Raw genomic sequence first — 21,987 nt, 5'->3', positions numbered from 1 at the left:
TAGGTAACAATTTCTGCTTTTCCAGTGATGTCACCTCCAGACACAACTTTTAAAAGAATCACACAATTTTGGGATTTGTGCTTTTGTTCTTTGGTTGTGAGCATTGCTGGCAATGTCAATTTAACTTCTCACCCCGATTGCCTAAGTGCTCTGTCCCTTATTTTTTAAATATATCACCAAAAATATAGAAGAAAATGTCAGGTGGAGGGGAATAAGCAAGTTTGCAGGCGACGCAAAGATGAGCAGAGTGGTTGACAGTAATGTAGGTACAAAAATAGAAGATATCTTTAAGGTTCTTGCTACACCAGCATTTCAGTTTGTTATATGAAAATAAGTAAATGAGCAGCACAGAATATTCCAATTAGTGTTTATTTTTCAAGGAATAGTTAATTAAATTTGTGTTGCTCAAGATAAAATGTATCACTATTTTGGGGGTAATGAAAATGTTCATTTGGCTACCTAATTATTTATCTAAATATCATACTTATCGATGTCTAAACATTGTGGGTGTGTCGTATTACAGGACTCATAACCCAGGGGTCTGGTCTCTGGTTTCTTCTCACAGTCCAAAGATGTGCAGGTTAAGTGGATTAGCCATGCTAAATTGCCCCATAGTGTCCAGAAATGTGCAGGCTAGGTGGTTTAGCCATGGTACGTACAGAGTTAGGATCTGGGTGGATTTGATAGACTGAATGGCATGCTTCTGTGTGGCAGGGATTCAATGATTCTGTGATCCAAAAGTGTGTGTCAAAATCTCATCATAGCAATTAGGGAATGCAAATTCAGATATTAACATAAATCGGGAATAAAATGCTAATATAAGGAATCCATCCCTTTGGAGATGGAAATGACCCATCATGTCACTCCATTGCATTCAGGAAGGTCACTCACTGTCCTTTTCTCAAGGACATTTAGTGATGGGATGCTGGTAGATACAAAAACAAAGAGCTGGAAATACATAGAAGCGCTGGCAGCATCTGGGAAGAGTGAAGCAAAAGTTAATGTTTGAGTTGAATAAGACTTTTCTTCAGACCTGAAAATGGGAGAAATGTGACCTATTCCACTCCCAAAACATCTGTCTCTAATTTTTAGATCATGCTGCTCAGTCCTAAACTCCCAAAGGAAATAGTTACAGTGGAAATATTCTTTCTCCATCCACCCTCTCTGATCCCCCTAAAATCTTGAAAACCTAAATTAAATCATTCCTAACCTAGTAAATGGTAACAAAGGCAACCCATGTTTGTCTAATCAGTCTCATAATGTGGGCCTTAGAATTCTGGTAATAATCTGGAAAGACTATATTTCCACTTCCCGCAAGGTCAATATATCCTTCCTGAGGTGTGGTGCCCAGACTTTTCAAAGAATATTTGGAGTATATTTTCTACCTCTTTATTTCTGTCCCTTAGATAGAAAGGCCTTTATTCCCTTAACCTTTAAGTGTTTTTTTTTTGTATCTAATCATGACTCTTAGTAACTTAGTGCCACCCCCACTGACGCTCAGTGGTAGCACTGCTGCCTTCACAACACCAGGGACTTTGCTTCGATTCCAGCCTTGGACAATGGTCTGTGTGGAGTTTGCATATTCTCCTTGTGTCTGTGAGGGTTTCTTCTGAATGCTCTGGTTTTCTCCCACAGTCCAAAGATGTGCAGGTTAGGTGGATTGGCCATGCTGAATTGCCCCATAGTGTCCAGAGATGGGCAGGGTAGATGGATTAACCATGGTAAATGCAAGGTTATGGGGTAGAATAGAAGGCTGAAATCTGGCTCTTCAGTGGGTTGGTGCAGACTCGATGGGCTGAATGGCCTCTTTCTGCACTGTAGGGATTCTACGATTCTGTGACATTTTGATGAACTCTCCAATGCAATGTCTCAGTATTTTTGGACCTCTACTTTTCCTAACTTTTCAGAATTTAGAAAGTATTTCAGTTAAACTAAGTACCCTGCTTTTCTGTGCAGTGGGTATATATTTGCTTATTATAGCAAAAGGCAGCAGTCATAGAGTTGTAAAACACAGAAAGAGACCCTTCTGTGTCTGTGCCAGTCATCAAGATCCCATCCACTTTAGTCCCATTATCCGTACTTGGTCGGTAGTCTTGTGTGTTGTGGCATTTCAAGTGGTTGCTAAATGTTGTGATGGTTCTAGCTCTACAACTCTTTCAAGCAATGAGTTCCAAACACCCACCACCCTCTGGGTGAATAAAATCTTCCTTAAATCCCCTCAAAGTCTCTATCCTCTGCATTGCATCTATGCCCCCTTGTTGTCGATCCCTTTACCAGGGGAAAAGTTTCTCTCTATCTTATCTCTGCCCCTCATAATTTTTATGTCTCAATTATTTGCCCCTCAGCCTTGTCTGCTCTAAGGAAAAGATCCTTGTTATTCATCTTGATTTTATAAACCTCAATAAGGTTACCCCTCAACCTCCTATGCTCCAATGAAAAAAGTCCCAATCTATTCAGCCTCACTTTATAACTAAGCCCTCTATTCCAGACAATGTCCTGGTAAATCTTTTCTGAACCCTCTCCAATTTAATAATCTTCTCTCTTTAACACGGTGACCAGAACTGCACACACTAGTCCAGAAGAGGCTTCACTAATGTCCTGTACAATCTCAACATGACGTTCCAACTCCTATACTCAAATGTCTGAACATTGAAGGCAAGCAGACTTAAACACCTTCTTAACTACCTTGTCTATGTGTGGCACAAATTTCAAAGAATAATGTACCTGAACCCCTAGGTCTCTCTGTTCAACAACACTACCCTACCATTAACAGTGTCCATCCTGTCCTTGTTTGTATTACCAAAATGTAATACCTCACATTTATCCAGATTAAACTCCATCTGCCGCTCAGCCCATTGACCCAATTGATCAAGATTTCGGTTTTTAAAGACCACCACTGCTCCGTTGTAGATTTTCCTACAGTAGCTACTCCCAAACAGTTTCTGCCAGATCCAGTTTAATCCGATTAAAAGCTACCTTCCCCTAATTCAAAACCTTTATTTCTGATCCATCTTTGTCCTTTTCCATGACTACCTTAAATCCAACTGAGTTATGGTCACTATCACCGAAATATTCTCTCACTGACACTTCTACCACTTCCCCAGCTTCAATCCCTTAAAGTGAGATCCAGCATTGTTCTGTCTCTTGTATGATTTCCTATGTGTTCTCTGGGATATATTTTAAAATATTCTACCCCTTCTAAGCCTTTCACACTTTGTCTATCAAATTGGGCAAGTTGAAATTCTCTACTATTATACACTATTATTTTTACACTTCTTTGAATTTGCCTACATGTCTGTCCTTCTACGTCTTTGATTGTTTTGGGGTCCATGGTACACCCCTAACAATGAGATTGCTGTCTTTTTGTTTTTAAGTTCTACAAATATGGCCTCAGTTGAGGAGCCTTCTAAGTTCTCACCCATCCTCATATCAATAAATGACTCCTTGATCAATATTGCAATGCCACCTAGTCTTTTGCACTTCTCCCTGTCTTACTGTAGGATTCTATAGCCCAGAATATTGAGCTGCCAGTCCAGAAGACCATAAGACATAGGAGTGGAAGTAAGGCCATTCAGCCCATCGAGTCCACTCCGCCATTTAATCATGGCTGATGGGCATTTCAACTCCACTTACCCACACTCTCCCCATGGCCCTTAATTCCTTGCAGGATCAAGAATTTGTCAATCTCTGCCTTGATCCCAGCCTCCACTGCTGTCCGTGGCAATGAGTTCCACAAGGCCCCACTCTCTGGCTGAAGAAATGTCTCCTCAGTCCTGTCCGTCCCTCCCTCAGCCGTGTTTACAGTGATATCTTGGGTTTATTCATTCACGGGATGAGGGTGTCACTGGCTAGGCAGCACTAATTGCCCATCTCCTAAATGCTCAGAAGGCTGTTGAGAGTCAACCACATTGCTGTGGGTCAGGAGTTACACGTAGGCCAGACCAGGTAAGGATGGCAGTTTCTTTCCCAAAGGGGCATTAGCGACCCAAATGTGTTTTACCACCAGTCGGCAATGGATTCATGGTCATCATTAGATTCTTAGTTCCTGATATTCATTGAATTCAAATTCCACCATCTGCCACAGTGGGTTTTGAACCCGGGTCCCCAGAACATTATCTGATCTCTGAATTAACAGTCCAGCAAAACTACCAGTGGGGCATTGTCTCCCCCATGGGTTAATCGAAAGCCTCCACTCATCTGCCTTACTTGCAAGACCCTTTATGTCAGAATAAATACAATCCAGCCTGGTTGTTATCACTTGTGCTTTAACTTGCCATATATGCTCTAACTTCCAGGCTGACTTGGCTTTCTTTCAACATTTGCCAGTCCATCAACTGTTGTAACTTCACTCTGCACCCCATTTCAATATCAGATTAGTTTAAACCCTCTCCCTCCCGGTCCTTGCAAGGATGTTAGTCACATTTCGGATCAGGTGCAACCTGTTGGACCTTACGGGTTCCCGCCTTCCCCAGAAACAGATGCAGGAATTTAAAACTCCAACCTGCAACAATATTTCAGCCACACGTTCATCTGTTCTAGCTGCCTATTCCTTTATTCATGAGCACTTGGCACTGGGAGTCATCCAGAGATTTACAATCTTTTGAGGTCCTATTTTCAGGGGTCCTGGGGTATCCCAGCAGCCCTGAGTGCTTCAGTCTGTGGCTAAAATAGGGCTAGCATCAGATAAGCAGAGCTCCAAAGGGGTGAGGTACCTAAGTGGTGCGAGGCATGATAGTGAGAGAAATTTCACTAGGCTTTGTGGAAAGAGACCCTTCATTAAACTTGTCAAAAATGGTGTTTAGCTGATTTCTGGTAGCACTTAGCCCAAGGTGTCAAAAGTTCAGTAATTTTTCTTGTCTCTCACACCGAAGTTCTCCATTGTCACCCACTGCTCCATCTAGTGGTTCAGACAGAAACAACTGTGTTCTCCCATGTAGATTTGGATCTTCTGATTGTAATTACGGCAAAACTATCACACACTGTTAGAGTGACACATCCAGAGTTGCTCTGTGATTCTACCCTTGAAAGCTCCACAGTCTGTAATCAATCTGTAATCATTGTCATTTTACATTGTTATTGTAAGAATCATTGAAGGCAAGCATGCTTAAACACCTTCTTAACTACCTTGTCTACCTGTGGCACAAATTTCAATGAATAATGTACCTGATCCCCTAGGTCTCCCTGTTCAACAACACTACCCTACCATTAACAGTGTCCATCCTGTCCTTGTTTGTATTATCAAGATGTAATACCTCACATTTATCCAGATTAAACTCCATCTGCCACTCAGCCCATTGACCCAATTGATCAAGATTTCGGTTTTTAAAGACCACCACTGCTCCGTTGTAGATTTTCCTACAGTAGCTACTCCCAAACAGTTTCTGCCAGATCCAGTTTAATCCAATTAAAAGCTACTTTCCCCTAATTCAAAACCTTTATTTCTGATCCATCTTTGTCCTTTTCCATGACTACCTTAAATCCAACTGAGTTATGGTCACTATCACCGAAATATTCTCTCACTGACACTTCTACCACTTCCCCAGCTTCAATCCCTTAAAGTGAGATCCAGCGTTGTTCTGTCTCTTGTATGATTTTCTATGTGTTCTCTGGGATACATTTTAAAATATTCTACCCCTTCTAAGCCTTTCACACTTTGTCTATCAAATTGGGCAAGTTGAAATTCTCTACTATTATACACTATTATTTTTATACTTATTTGAAATTTGCCTACATGTCTGTCCTTCTATATCTTTGATTGTTTTGGGGTCCATGGTACACTCCTAACAATGAGTTGGAGATGCCAGTATTGGACTGAGGTGTACAAAGTTAAAAATCACACAACACCAGGTTATAGTCCAACAGGTTTAATTGGAAGCACACTAGCTTTCGGAGCGAAGCTCCTTCGTCAGGTGGTAGTGGAGGGCTCGATCGTAACACAGAATTTATAGCAAAAATTTGCAGTGTGATGTAACTGAAATTATACATTGAAAAATTGATTGTCTGTTAGAATACAGTGATAGTTTCACTTCTTTCATGTGTAAATCACAAACCCTTTTTTTTAAAGTTGCATTCTCGGGTTAGCTGTTAACAATGGTGATAGCTAGACAATATGTTGAAGGTGTTAGCCCCCTGTGTTCTCTGTCTATGACTTGATGTTTAGATTGATTCTAATCTTAAAAACTGAGATAACCGAGTTTTACATAAATTCATGCAGTTTTTGAGCTCAGAGTTCTACATGAATGTATGCAGTTTTTGAGCAAAGTGCAATGTAACTCTGCAAGTACAAATTCACCACACAAAATATTTGTGTGCATGTGGGTCTTTGTCTGTCTGTGTGTGTGTGTGTCTGTCTGTCTGTCTGGGGTGGGGGTTGTGAGTGTGAGAATGTGTGTGTGTGTGTGTGTGTGTGTGTGTGTGTGTGTAGTGAGTGCAGAGTGTCTTAAGTCTGTGAGGGGGTGCATGTGTGGGAGTGTGTGTGTCTATAAGGGTGTGTGTGTGGGTGTCTGTGTGCGCGTCTGTGTGTACCTGTGTCCATGTGTATGTGAGAGAGAGTGTGTGTGTGTGTGTGTGTCGGAGTATCTGTGTGTGTGTATAGTGCAATGGTGCTCACCTGTAATGTGACATGAACCCAAGGTCCCAGTTGAGGCCCTCCCTATGGGAACCGAACTTAGCTATCAGCCTCTGCTCGGCCACTTTCCTCTGCTGCCTGTCCCGAAGTCCACCTTGGAGGATGGTCACCCGAAGGTCCGAGGTTGAATGTCCTGGACCACTGAACTGTTCCCCAACTGGGAGGGAACCCTCCTGTCGTAGCTACGACAACAGATGAATGGGCTCCGCACAACAATCAACAATCCACCCTCTCCTCCTTGACCTATCACCTTCATCTCCTCCCCCACTCACCCATTGTACTCTATGCTTCTCTCTCCCCACCCCCACCCTCCTCTAGCTTATCTCTCCATGCTTCAGGCTCACTGCCTTTATTCCTGATGAAGGGCTTTTGCCCGAAACATTGATTTCGCTGCTCGTTGGATGCTGCCTGAACTGCTGTGCTCTTCTAGCACCACTAATCCAGTATTTGATTTTCAGCATCTGCAGTCATTGTTTTTACCTCCTTCAACATATTGTCTAGCTATCACCATTGTTAACAGCTAACCCGAGAATGCAACTTTTTAAAAAAAGGGTTTTGTGATTTACACATGAAAGAAGTGAAACTATCACTGTATTCTAACAGACAATCAATTTTTCAATGTATAATTTCAGTTACATCACACTGCAAATTTTTGCTATAAATTCTGTGTTACAATCGAGCCCTCCACAATCACCTGATGAAGGAGCGTCACTCCGAAAGCTAGTGCTTCCAATTAAACCTGTTGGACTATAACCTGGTGTTGTGTGATTTTTAACTCCTAACAATGAGATTGCTGTCTTTTTGTTTTTAAGTTCTACAAATATGGCATCAGTTTAGGATCCTTCTAAGTTCTCACCCATCCTCATATCAATAAATGACTCCTTGATCAATATTGCAATGCCACCTAGTCTTTTGCACTTCTCCCTGTCTTGCTGTAGGATTCTATAGTCCAGAATATTGAGCTGCCAGTCCAGAAGACCATAAGACATAGGAGTGGAAATAAGGCCATTCAGCCCATTTGAGTCCACTTCACCGTTTAATCACGGTTGATAGGCATTTCAACTCCACTTACCCACACTCTCCCCATGGCCCTTAATTCCTTGCGGGATCAAGAATTTGTCAATCTCTGCCTTGAAGGAATTTAACATCCCAGCCTCCATTGCTATCCGTGGCAATGAGTTCCACAGGCCCACCACTCTCTGGCTGAAGAAATGTCTCTTCAGTCCTGTCCCTCCCTCCCTCAGCCATGTTTACTGTGATATGCTTTATTTATTCAATCATGGGATGAGGGTGTTGCTGGCTAGGCAGCACTAATTGCCCATCGCCTAAATGCCCAGAAGGCAGTTAAGAGTCAACCACATTGCTATGCGTCAGGAGATACACATAGGCAAGACCAGATAAGGATGGCAGTTTCTTTCTCTAATGGGCATTAGTGACCCAAATGGGTTTTTCCAACAATTGACAATGGGTTCATGGTTATCATTAGATTCTTAATTCCTGATATTCATTGAATTCAAATTCCACCATCTGCCATGGCAGGTTTCGAATCCGGGTCCCCCGAACATTATCTGGATCTCTGGATTAACGGTCCAGCAATACTACCAGTGGGGCACTGTCTCCCCCCTGGGTTAATCAAAAGCCTCCACTCATCTGCCTTACTTGCAATACCCTTTATATTAGAATAAATGCAATCTAGCCTGGTTGTTATCACTTGTGCTTTAACATGCCATATATGCTCTAACTTCCAGACTGACTTGGCTTTCTTTCAACATTTGCCAGTCCATCAACTGTTGTAACTTCACTCTGCACCCCATTTCAATATCAGATTAGTTTAAACCCTCTCCCTCCCAGTCCTTGCAAGGATGTTAGTCACATTTCGGATCAGGTGCAACCTGTTGGACCTTGCGGGTTCCCGCCTTCCCCAGAAACAGATGCAGGAATTTAAAATTCCAACCTGCGACAATATTTCCGCCACACGTTCATCTGTTCTAGCTGCCTATTCCTTTATTCATGAGCACTTGGCACTGGGGGTAATCCAGAGATTTACAACTTTTGAGGCCCTATTTTTCAGGGGTCCTGGGGTATCCCAGCAGCCCTGAGTGCTTCAGTCTGTGGCCAAAATAGGGCTGGAATCAGATAAGCAGAGCTCCAAAGGGGTGAGGTACCTAAGTAATGAGGTGTGTGAAGCATGATAGTGAGAGAAATTTCACTAAGCTTTGTGGAGAGAGACCCTCCATTAAACTTGTCAAAAATGTGTTTAGCTGATTTCTGGTAGCACTTAGTCCAAGGTGTCTAAAGTTCACCAACCTTTCTTGTCTCTCACACCGAAGCTGTCCATTGTCACCCACTGCTCCATCTAGTGGTTCATCTAGTTGTATTCTCCCGTGTGGATTTGGATTTTGATAGTTTTGCTGTAATTACTATCAGCCATTTCTAGAGTGACACGTCCCAGAGTTGCTCTCAGTGATTCTACCCTTGAAAGCTCCACAGTCTGTTATCATGAGGAATCACTGATCTGATGAGACATTGTCATTTTACACTGTTCATTGCTCTGTAAGAATCATCGGAAAATCTTGTATCTTATTGAGCTTTTTAATCAGGTGGTTGTGATGAAGGAGCAGCATCCCGAAATCTAGTGCTTCCAAATAAACCTGTTGGACTATAACCTCGTGTTGTGTGATCTCTAACTTTGTACACCCCAGTCCAACACCGGTGTCTCCAAATCATGAGCTTTTTAAATGGTATCCTAAGTTCAAAATTACTGCTGAATAGTCTTATTGTTCACTTATTAAATAATGATGTCGTAGAAAGTCAACATTTTCCAAAAGGTTCCACATTTTTATCTTTTCTTAAGTTTTCTTTCACAATGCTCAAGCTTCTACCTTAATCCAATATGGCCCAATCTTGCACTTAGCTCTCTGTTTTTCACTTTTAATTAAATTTCATTCATTTCGCTCCCTGGTTTCCATACCATGATTGGTCCTTTTCTTTCATTTTAGTGATGGGCCGTGGGCTTCACTGGCTGGGCCAACGTTAATTCCTCGTCCCTAGATGCACTTAAGAGTCATACAACACAGAAACAGACCCTGCAATCCAACTCATCCATGCCAACCAAGTTTTCCAAATTAAATTAGTCCCACTGTCTGCGTTTGGCCTATATCCCTCTAAACCTTTCCTTTCATGTCCCTGTCCAAATCTCTCTAAAGTGTTGTAACTGTACCTGCATCTATCACTACTTCTGGTGGTTCATATCACATATGAACCATCATCAGAGTGAAAGTTGCCCATCAGGTCACTTTTAAATCTTTATTCTCTCACCTTAAAAATATGCCCTCTAGTATTGAACTGCCCCACCCTAGGGAAATGACCTGTGCTGTTCATCTTATCTATGCCCCTTTTGATTTTATTAACCTCTAAGTTGAGAAGATGATGGCAAGCTGCCTTCTTGAACAGATGCAGTACAAGTGCTGAGAATGAGGGAGTTCCAGATTTTGACACAGTGACAGTGAAGGAACAACAATATACTTTCAAATCAGGACGGTGTGTGGCTCAGAAGGATTTTGCAGGTGGTGGCATTCCTATGAATCTGCTGCCTTTTCTTTCTCGGTGATAGAGGTCACAGGTTTGGAGGAGACCATCGAAAGAGTCTTGGTGAGCTGTTGTATTGCTTCATAGAAATGGTATACACTGTAACATCTGTGCATTACTGATAGAGAGACTGAATGTTGAAGTTGATAAATAAGGTGACAAGGTAATAAAATCCTTGCTGTTCTTTTTTAAATCATTTTTGGTTGAAAGTGTGAGCTGAGAGTTGAAGGTGACATTTGCACTATGAACAGCAGTTTATAAAAAAGGACAACAAATGAACTGATACTTGTTTATAGCATTTATTGTGGAAGTTAATTGCAAATTGACTAGATCAAAGAATATTGGCTCTGGAGATGTGTTGTGCTAAAGTGCTGGCAGATGTTTGGATGTTAACGGGGACCATCACAGAGAAGCCAATGCTTCTCTTTGTTAACAAAGAGAATGTTTAGAAAAAACAGAGCAACTACATTTTGAACTTTTTTGTCTGATTTGGTGGAGCTGGTGTCGAACTGGGTGGACAAAGTTAAAAATCAGATTCTGGATTAGTGGTGCTGGAAGAGCACAGCAGTTCAGGCAGCATCCAAGGAGCTTCAAAATCGACGTTTCGGGCAAAAGCCCTTCATCAGGAATAAAGGCAGTGAGCCTGAAGCATGGAGAGATAAGCTAGAGGAGGGTGGGGGTGGGGAGAAAGTAGCAGAGACTACAATGGTTGACTGGGGGAGGGATGAAGGTGATAGGTCAGGGAGGAGAGGGTGGAGTGGATAGGTGGAAAAGGAGATAGGCAGGTAGGACAAGTCCGGACAAGTCATGGGGACAGTGCTGAGCTGGAAGTTTAGAACTAGGGTGAGGTGGGAGAAAGGGAAATGAGGAAACTGTTGAAGTCCACGTTGATGCCCTGGGGTTGAAGTGTTCCAAGGCGGAAGATGAGGCGTTCTTCCTCCAGGCGTCTGGTGGTGAGGGAGCGGCAGTGAAGGAGGCCCAGGACCTCCATGTCCTCGGCAGAGTGGAAGGGGGAGTTGAAATGTTGGGCCATGGGGCGGTGTGGTTGATTTGTGCGGGTGTCCCGGAGGTGTTCCCTAAAGTGCTCTGCTAGGAGGCGCCCAGTCTCCCCAATGTAGAGGAGACCGCATCGGGAGCAACGGATACATTAAATGATATTAGTGGATGTGCAAGTAAAACTTTGATGGATGTGGAAGGCTCCTTTAGGGCCTTGGATAGAGGTGAGGGAGGAGGTGTGGGCGCAGGTTTTACAGTTCCTGCGGTGGCAGGGGAAAGTGCCAGGATGGGAGGGTGGATTGTAGGGGGGCGTGGACCTGACCAGGTAGTCACGGAGGGAACGGTCTTTGCGGAAGGCGGGAAGGGAAATATATTCCTGGTGGTGGGGTCTGTTTGGAGGTGGCCGAAATGTCGGTGGATGATTTGGTTTATGCGAAGGTTGGTAGGGTGGAAGGTGAGCACCAGGGGCATTCTGTCCTTGTTACGATTGGAGGGGTGGGGTCTGAGGGCGGAGGTGCGGGATGTAGACGAGATGCATTGGAGGGCATCTTTAACCATGTGGGAAGGGAAATTGCACACAACACCAGGTTATAGTCCAACAGGTATATTTGGAAGCACTGCTTCTTCATCAGGTGATTGTCTACCTGATGAAGAGGCAGTGCTTCAAAAGCTAGTGCTTTAATTCTTTTATTTAAAGTCTAGGTTTGGTATTGGTGATTCAATAAGTCTGATTAGCAATCATTGGGGCAATTTTGAGGGCCAGTGAATGTGTTAATTTTAATCTGTTGTGTATACAAGGATAGGGAGGTTGATTTGATTTGACTGCCTCATTATAGGAGAAAGTGAGGACTGCAGATGCTGGAGATCAGAGTCGAGAGTGTGGTGCTGGAAAAGCACAGCTGGTCAGGCAGCATCCGATAAGCAGGAGAATCGATGTTTGAGGCATACACCTTCATCAGGACGGTGGGCTTATACCAAAAACATTGATTCTCTGGCTTTTCGGATGTTGCCTGACCTGCTCTGCTTTTCCAGCACCATGCTTTGTCCGAGATGGTGTTGAACTTGAGAGTTGTTGCAGCTGTACTGCTTTAGAAAAGGGAAAGTGTCTGCCACCAGGTTCTTGATCTGTGCGTTGTATACAGTGAACACACTATGGGGAATCGGGAAGAGAGAAACTACAGAATTCCCAACCTTTGAACTGCTGTTGTTGCCACAACATTCATATGGTTGGTGCAGCTCATGGACAACCCCAAGGATGGGTATGATGAGGGTGTTAGCAATGGTCAAGATATTGAATGTCAAGAGTGCAATGTAGGTTCACGAGGTCAATTCCTGGAATGGCAGGATTACCTAACACTGAAAGACTGAAGCGACTGGGCTTGTATACCCTTGAGTTTAGAAGACTGAGAGGGGATCTGATTGAGACATATAAGATTATGAAAGAATTGGGCACTGTGGAAGCAGGAAACATGTTTCCGCTGATGGGTGAGTGCCGAACCAGAGGACACAGCTTAAAAATACGGGGTAGACCATTTAGGACAGAGATGAGGAGAAACTTCTTCACCCAGAGAGTGGTGGCTGTGTGGAATGCTCTGCCCCAGAGGGCAGTGGAGGCCCAGTCTCTGGATTCATTTAAGAAAGAGTTGGATAGAGCTCTTAAACATAGTGGAATCAAGGGTTATGGAGATAAGGCAGGAAGAGGATACTGATTAGGAATGATCAGCCATGATCATATTGAATGGCGGTGCAGGCTTGAAGGGCTGAATGGCCTACTCCTGCACCTATTGTCTATTGTATTTGGTAGTGTGTGGGGCGGGAGCGGTAGGTGAGTGTTCAGACTGTCATATTTTGGGAATGTTCATTGCCTGGCATTTGTGTGGCACAGATGTTCCTTGCCACTTGTCAGCCCAAATCTGGATTTTGTTCGGGTCTTGCTGCATTTGGACAAGAACTGGTTGAAAATGGGTCTATCAAAAAACAATAAGCATTTTGGTCAATGTCCGCAATCTGTGAATAAGCTGACCTTAAATTACAGCAAATTACTTTTCAAAAAAAAACCAAAACAACCCATCATTGTAGCTAGTAAATTGTTCTTTACAGTGTTCAACTGTAAAGCAAAAGAATGCAAAAGCTTTTCAAAGCTTATATATTGGTTTATTTTATACTGGAAACAAAGCATACTCTTGCAAACCTCAGAGTATTAACCAAATTGCTGTAATTAAGGGAAACTCCCATAATGATTTAATTTGATTTTGGGATGTGTGAGCAGTTTTGTGGGTTGGGTCTTTTAGCATGATGCTTCTCCAACCAATCCACAAGATTGTGGAAACTTAATTTGTACAGAGAAGACAATTTGTGCTTGGAATTGAAATTTAACTGGTTTGGTCAATTTCAGGTGAATTGCATTGTTCAAGGTCACTGGCATATTCCAGTACCTGGTCATCATGTGGATTCAATCAGCCACTGGCTTAAAAGGCTGTTATTCTACAGTGGAAATATTGTGTTGCCTGGCAGAATGCAAGATTTTCTATTTTTGTTCAACGTGCAGCGTCTGATTTAGTTGGTATCAGGAAACTAGGTCATGTCCCTGTTTCATTTTCAGTAATTCATCCTTGGTTTCATACAGTTTCATGTGCAGTATCACAGATGGGAGCAGCTGGTGTGGGTTTAGGTGGATAGAGAAATAGCTTTCGGTTTCCTATGAATTAACGTTTCAATTCTATTTTTTTCTGAAAATTATGAGAGATTTTAATCAACATGTTTAAACGTGTTATGGCACACTTCTGGAACAGGTGAGACTTGAACCTGATCGTTCTGGCTCAGAGTTAGGGATGGTCCCACATACGAGCCTATCAAAATTACTTGGAGCTGTAGGGAGAGGTTGAAAATGTTGAAGCTGTTTTCCTGGAGCTGACGGGTGACCTTTTATAGAGGTTTATAAAATCATGAGGAGCATGGGTACGATAAACAACCTGGTTGGGAGAGTACAGAACTAAAGGGCATAGGTATAGGATAAAAGGGGAAAGATTTAAAAGGGACTGAAGGGGCAACTTTTTCACTAAGAGGATGGGGTATGTACGGAATGAGCTGCCAAAGGAAGTAGTGGAAGATGGTACGATTACAACATTTAAAAGGCATCTGGAAGGGTATATTAATAGGAAGGGTTTAGAGGGATATGGGCCAAGTGCTGGCAAATGGGACTAGATTAATGTAGGATACCTGGTCAGCAGAGACTGGTTGGACTGAAGGGTCTGTTTCCATGCTGTACATCTCTATGATAATATGCTGTCAGTCCCACACTTGTCGTTGCACTTTTTTTCACACGTTTTGTGGGACATGGGTGTTGTTGACTGGTCAACATTTATTGCCTGTCCCTAGTTGCCCTTGAGGTGGTAGTGAGCTGCCTTCTTGAATCGCTGTAGTCCACCTGCTATGGGTTGACCCAGAATGCCATTAGGCAGAGAATTCCAGGATTTTGACCCAGCAGCAGTGAAGGAACGGCGATATATTTCCAAGTCAGTATGGTGAGTGGCTCGGAGGGGAACCTGAAGGTGGTCGTGTTTCCTTATCTCTGTTGACCTTGTTCTTCTAGATGGAAGTGGTCATGGGATTAGAAGATGCTGTCTGACTATCTTTGGTGAATTACTGCAGTATAGATGGTCACACATTGTTGCTACTGAGGGTCGGTGGTGGAGGGTATAGATGTTTGTGGATGTGGTGCCAAACATGCAAAATGGAGGTGGAATCTTGAGCATTTTAAGATGGATTCACCCCAATTGATTTTTAAAAAAAAATAAATAAATTGTTATTGGAATATGTTCAATCCAGGAAACTCCTGTGACAAAACAGCCAGCCACTCCATGGATGTACCCCTCATCCCCGCAGTAATGGTTACTAGTCTACAGAGCTTTTAAGCTAGAGAGTTAAGCAAGAAATCTTCATAAATGAACTTGCAACAATGGTCTCTGCAGTCCATTTAAAATGAACTGAATAGTGCCAATTAACTAAAAAGCTGTGATACAAATGATATTTCTCTGGATTGACCGTCTGTAATGAACCATATTAGGAAATAAGTTGGAACTTTATTTTGATGTTTGTGTTAATACTTTTGAATTGTTATTTATAAATTTAAAGCTTGTTAGCTTATTTCTTCTTTTGGTGTAATAAAGTTATGTTCTTTTGTTAGAGAACATCTCCATCCTCATACGAATGTGTTTCAGTGACTTGGCACCATGTTAACTAACTGCAACAAAAAAAAGATGTATCAAGACAATTTTCATTTTGGGATTGATCTATCCAGTCTTACCAACAGCTAAGAACATAACAGTATGAATAGAAGATTGGCTGGTGAACAGGAAACTGGCAGAACACATAAACGGCTCTTTTCAGGTTGGCAAGATGTAACAAGTGATGCAGTTACATCCAAGGGACAGGAATTAATCGACATTTCAGGCAGGAGCCCTTCATCAGGAATCCTGATACATCGATTTTCCGGGTACTCCAATGCTGCCTGACCTGCTGTGCATTTCCAGCACCACTCTAATCTTGACTCCATTAAGAGCAAACCCATGCAAATAAGTCTTGGATGGGAACCCCGTGTCTGCGTGGGTTTCCTCCGGGTGCTCCGGTTTCCTCCCACACTCCAAAGATGTGCAGGTCAGGTGAATTGGCCATGCTAAATTGCCCGTAGTGTTAGGTAAGGGGTAGATGTAGATGTAGGGGTATGGGTGGGTTACGCTTCGGCGGGGCGGCGTGGACTTGTTGGGCCGAAGGGCCTGTTTCCACACTGTAAGTAATCTAATCTAATCTAATCTAAAAGGTGAAGAGGTGCCATCAAAATGGAGGACAGAATTCATTGTCTGGAGTTGTTCCACTCAATATTGTTCAGTAATATCAATGTAATACTAATTTATTCAGTATTTTACAATTTTTAAACTTATTCAGCAATTTATTCTGCCCGAAACGTCGATATTCCTGCTCCACAGATGCTGCCTGACCTGCTGTGCTTTTCTAGCACCACTCCAAACTATGATTGTATCCACTGGAGTTCAGACATGAGAGAGATGATTCGATTGAAATGTATAAGATCTGAGGGATCTTGACAGGGTGCATGTGGAAAGGACATTTCCTCTTCTTGAAGAATCTCAAACTAAGGGTCAATGCTTAAAACTATAGGGTCACCCAACTGAAGACAGAGAATTATTTTCTCACAGATGGTAATGTGTCTTTCAAATTCTCTTCCACACAAGGTAGTGGATATATAGATCCTTTTTGACTATTTTTAAAGCCCAGGTAGATAAGCGAGGGTGTGAAAGGCTATTGGAGTAGATGGGAATGTGGAGTAATCAGATCGAGTCATAGAGATGTACAGCATGGAAACAGACCCTTCGGTCCAACCTGTCCATGCCGACCAGATATCCCAATCCAATCTAGTCCCACCTGCCAGCACCCGGCCCATATCCCTCCAAACCCTTCCTGTTCATATACCCATCCAAATGCCTCTTAAATGTTGCAATTGTACCAGCCTCCACCACTTCCTCTGGCAGCTCATTCCATACACGTACCACCCTCTGCGTGAAAAAGTTGCCCCGTAGGTCTCTTTTATATCTTTGCCCTCTCACCCTAAACCTATGCCCTCAGTTCTGGACTCCCCAACCCTAGGGAAAAGACTTTCCCTATTTATCCGATCCATGCCCCTCATAATTTTGTAAACCTCTATAAGGTCACCCCTCTGCCTCCAATGCTCCAGGGAAAACAGCCCCAGCCTGTTCAGCCTCTCCCTATAGCTCAAATCCTTGTAAGTCTTTTCTGAACCCTTTCAAGTTTCACAACATCTTTCTGATAGGATCGAGACCAGAACTGCACGCAATATTCCAACAGTGGCCTAACCAATGTCCTGTACAGCCGCAACATGACCTCCCAACTCGTGTACTCAATACTCTGACATTTAAAGGAAAGCATACCAAATGCCTTTTTCACTATCTAATCTACCTGTGACTCCACTTTCAAGGAACTATGAACCTGCACTCCAAGGTCTCTTTGTTCAGCAACGCTCCCTAGGACGTTACCATTAAGTGTATAAGTCCTGCTTAGATTTGCTTTCCCAAAATGCAGCACCTCACATTTATCTGAATTAAACTCCATCTGCCACTTCTCAGCCCATTGGCTCATCTGGTCCAGATCGTGTTGTAATCTGAGGTAACCCTCTTCGCTGTCCACTACACCTCCAATTTTGGTGTCATCTGCAAACTTACTAACTGTACCTCTTATGCTCGCATCCAAATCATTTATGTAAATGACAAAAAGTAGAGACCCAGCACCGATCCTTGTGGCACGCCACTGGTCACAGGCCTCCAGTCTGAAAAACAACCCTCCACCACCACCTTTGAGCCTTCTACCTTTGAGCCAGTTCTTTATCCAAATGGCTAATTCTCCCTGTATTCCATGAGATCTAACCTTGCTAATCAGTCTCCCATGTGGAACGCCTTACTGAAGTCCATATAGATCACATCTACCGCTCTGCCCTCATCAATCCTCTTTGTTACTTCTTCAAAAAACTCAATCAAGTTTGTGAGGCATGATTTCCCATGCACAAAGCCATGTTGTCTATCTCTAACCAGTCCTTGCCTTTCCAAATACATGTACATCCTGTCCCACAGGATTGCCTCCAACAACTTGCCCACCACCGACGTCAGGCTCACTGGTCTATAATTCCCTGGCTTGTCCTTTCCATACTTCTTAAACAGTGGCACCACGTTTGCCAACCCCCAGTCTTCTGGCACCTCACGTGCGACTATCGATGATACAAAAATCTCAGCAAGAGGCCCAGCAATCACTTCTCTAGCTTCCCACAGAGTTCTCGGGTACACCTGATCAGGTTCTGGGGATTTATCCACTTGTATGCGTTTCAAGACATCCAGCACTTCTACTCTGTAATATGGACACTTTGCAAGATGTCACCATCTATTTCCCTACAGTCTATATCTTCCATGTCCTTTTCCACAGTAAATACTGATGCAAAATACTCCTTTAGTATCTTCCCCCATTTTCTGTGGCTCCACACAAAGGCCGCCTTGCTGATCTTTGAGGGGCCCTATTCTCTCCCTAGTTACCCTTTTGTCCTTAATATATTTGTAAAAACTCTTTGGATTCTCCTTAATTCTATTTCCCAAAGCTACCTCATGTCCCCTTTTTGCCCTCCTGATTTCCCTCTTAAGTATACTCCTACTTCCTTTATATTCTTCTGAGGATTTACTCGATCTATCCTGTCTATATGTTTCCTTCTTTTTCTTAACCAAACCCTCAATTTATTTAGTCATCCACCATTCCCTATACCTACCAGCCTTTCCTTTCACCTTGACAGGAATATACTTTCTCTGGGCCCTCGTTATTTCATTTCTGAAGGCTTCTCATTTTCCAGCCATCCCTTTACTTGCGAACATCTGCCCTGAATCAGCTTTCAAAAGTTCTTGCCTAATACTGTCAAAATTGACCTTTCTGCAATTTAGAACTTCAACTTTTAGATCTGGTCTATCCTTTTCCATCACTATTTTAAATCTAATGGAATTATGGTCGCTGGCCCCAAAGTGCTTCCCACTGACACCTCAGTCACCTGCCCTGCCTTATTTCCCAAGAGTAGGTCTAGTTTTGCACCTTCTTTAGTAGGTACATCCACATACTGAATCAGAAAATTGTGTTGAACACACTTAACAAATTCCTCTCCATCTAAACCCTGAAGACTATGGCAGTCCCAGTCTATGTTTAGAAAGTTAAAATCCCCTACCATAACCACCCTATTTTCTTACAGATAGTTGAGATCTCCTTACCTGTTTGTATCTCATTTTCCCTCTGACTATTAGGGGGTCTATAATACAATCCCAATAAGGTGATCATCCCTTTCTTATTTCTCAGTTCCACCCAAATAACTTCCCTGGATGTATTTCCAGGAATATCCTCCCTCAGCACAGCTGTAATGCTATCCCTTATCAAAAATGCCACCCCTCCTCCTCTCTTGCCTCCCTTTCTATCCTTCCTGTAGCATTTGTATCCTGGAACATTGAGCTGTCAGTCCTGCCCATCCCTGAGCCATGTTTCCGTAATTGCTATGATATCCCAGTCCCATGTTCCTAACCATGCCCTGAGTTCATCTGCCTTCCCTGTTAGGCCCCTTGCATTGAAATAAATGCAGTTTAATTTATTAGTCCTACCTTGTCCCTGCCTGCCCTGACTGTTTGACTCGCTTCTGTTCTCAACTGTACCAGTCTCAGATTGATCTCTTTCCTCACTATCTCCCTGGGTCCCCCCCCCACCAACCTTACTAGTTTAAATCCTCCCGAGCAGCTCTAGCAAATCTCCCTGCCAGTATATTAGTCCCCTTCTAATTTAGGTGCAATCCGTCCTTCTTGTACAGGTCACTTCTACCCCAAAAGAGATTCCAATGATCCAAAAATGTGGATCCTTACCCCATACACCAGCTCCTCGGCCATGCTCTATCCTCCTATTCCTGCCCTCACTAACTTGTAGCACTGGGAGTAATCCAGATATTACTACTCTCGATGACCTCCTTTTTAAATTTCTGCCTAACTCTCTGTAATCTCCCTTAAGAATCTCAACCTTTTTCTCTTCCTATGTTATTGATTCCAATGTGGACAATGACCTCTTGCTGGCCCCTCTTCCCCGTGAGAACTTTCTGCACCCTCTCTGAGACCTTCTTGATCCTGGTATCAGGGAAATAACACACCATTCTGCTTTTTCTCTGTTGGCCACAGAAACACCTGTCTGTACCTCAAACTAGAGAATCCCTTAACACAATTGATCTCTTGGAACCCAACGTACCCCTCATTGCATTAGAGCCAGTCTCCATACAGAAACTTGGCTATTCATGATACACTCCCCTGAGAATCTATCACCCCCTACATTTTCCAAAACAGCATACCTGTTTGAAATGGGTATATCCACAAAAGACTCCTGCACTAGGTGTCTACCTCTCTTCCCTTTCCTGGAGTTAAGCCATCTAACTGACTGTATCTGAGACTTTCCCCACTTCCTATAACTGCCATCCATCATATACTGTTGCTGTTGCAAATTCCTCATCGGTTCTAACTGTCTGTCCAAACAATCCATTCGATCTGATAAGATTCGCAGCCAGCAGCATTTATGGCAGATATAATCTGCAGTAATCCTTAAATTCTCTTTAAACTCCCACATCTGACAAGAAGTACAAACACTGCCCCAGGTTAAATTAATAGCTGTGGTTCATATTTTAAGTTTAATCAAGAGACATATCTCCAAAAACATATAATCAAGAAAGAACCCACTCTACTCACTACTGCAGAATATCTGTAGGCCACACTTAAAACAAAGATTAACTTATCTGATTCTGTGCTGTGAACTTCCCCCTATAGTTCCTCCAAGATCAGTTGTGAATGTCACTGATAATTTTCCTAGATGCACTCCGATGTCCAGCAATACACGAATTCAAACATCAAAGGCAGTAACTGTGCAGGTTCTCTCTCTCTATCTCTCTATCTCCTGCAATGATCTCACCATGTGTCTCCTTTGTCTGTTCTTCTCCTTTTTAAAACCTGTTGTTTTGACTTTTTTTTCCCAAAGTTCCAAAACAATGCAACAGCATATGAAACAGTAATTGCTGCTCCTGCAATTTGAGGAAATCACCTCCAGCACTTAAAATACCTCAAAAAAAAGAGGAGCTGTTACAACCAAAATGTTTTCCCGTCCTCCATCTTGGATTACCCAGAATTCTGAGATATGATTTTATTTAATGGCGGTTAGCTTTTTAGGGGCAGTGTGACCTATTCCTCCTAATTCATATGTTCATACATCAGAGTTATAATGTGATGCTTCAGGTTTCTCCGATTATACCACCCCCAATCACTTTCCCAGTCCACCACCCCCAGTTTCTGCCTCCCAACATCTCCCCTCTCCTTCCACTCCCTCAGCACCACTCATGGCTTAAATGTCACTCATACTATCGGGTAAATGTTGTCAGAATCTTTTGGAACAAAGCTTGAAAATTTGTAATCTACTGGTAAGTGACTGGGAACAGTACAGTGGGAACAGCTGGAAAGAAATTTACTTCTTGAACTTTAACATAGATGGTTGAGGGGCACAGGAGGGGTTGATTCTGGAACTGGTTTTGTTTCACAAACTAAAGATAATTGAATGACTTATGGGTAGGGAGTATGTTCAGGAGATGGTACCATGTCATAACTTGAGTTTGACATCAGCTAGAATCTTTAAGAACATGAAATTCAGGTCTACAGCAACAGAAAGTGGAGGTCACCCCACCTCCCCCAGTGGGGCACTCAGCCCCTCTTGCTCTTCCTGCGTAATGCAGGACAATGAGATAATAATTACAGCCTCATAGTGCAGGAGGTTGGGCGGACGGATCATAAGATTTCACCGTTGGTCTGGCCAAAGTGGCCATAATAGATATACTGGCTGTGGAGGGAGATTGGAGCACCCAACTGACTGCCCTTTCTCCATAGTAATGTTGTGAACCATGGAGGGGGAAACATGCAGAGTTCACCTATGGGCATTGAAGAGTTTGGGATGCATCGTTACACCTGGTAATGATATATTAATTTAATGCTAATAGCTTTCCATTTAACTTTTTGATGTTTTTGCTAGCATGCCCCTACCATGGGCTGCTTCAACCGTTAGTATTTATTTTCAAAGGGTAGTAAGGAGGATTGGTGGCAGAAAAACTCTGACCGCTAGCTGTCAGTGGTTGTTACTCAGAGACCAATGTAACA

Source organism: Chiloscyllium punctatum, chromosome 25 (assembly GCF_047496795.1).
Source record: "Chiloscyllium punctatum isolate Juve2018m chromosome 25, sChiPun1.3, whole genome shotgun sequence".
Lineage (NCBI taxonomy): Eukaryota > Metazoa > Chordata > Chondrichthyes > Orectolobiformes > Hemiscylliidae > Chiloscyllium > Chiloscyllium punctatum.
The sequence above is the reverse complement of the archived record's forward strand: the minus strand, read 5'-3'. Positions refer to the sequence as shown.